Raw genomic sequence first — 358 nt, forward strand, 5'->3', positions numbered from 1 at the left:
TTGAACATAAGTCAGCAGTGCACCCTTGCAGCAAGGAAAGCAAACCACATACCCGGCTGCATGAGCAAGAGTGCAGCTGGGAGGCTGAGCAAAGCGGTTATTCCCCTTCATCCAGCGCTCACCAGGCCACATCTGGAGCCCTGTGTCCGGGGCTTGCAGCGGGGGAAGGCTGCAGGGAGATCTGTCGTGGTTTAACCCCATGCAGCCGCTCACTCACACCCCCCCCCCCCCCCTCCGGTGGGATGGGGGAGAGAATCGGGGGAGCACAAGGAGGAAAACCCCCGGGTTGAGATAAAACAGTTAATAATTGAAATAAAACAAAACAGAACAGTAATAGTAACAGTGAGGACAACAACAA

This window comes from Fulmarus glacialis, unplaced genomic scaffold (genome assembly GCF_000690835.1).
Source record: "Fulmarus glacialis isolate BGI_N327 unplaced genomic scaffold, ASM69083v1 scaffold12574, whole genome shotgun sequence".
Taxonomy (NCBI): domain Eukaryota; kingdom Metazoa; phylum Chordata; class Aves; order Procellariiformes; family Procellariidae; genus Fulmarus; species Fulmarus glacialis.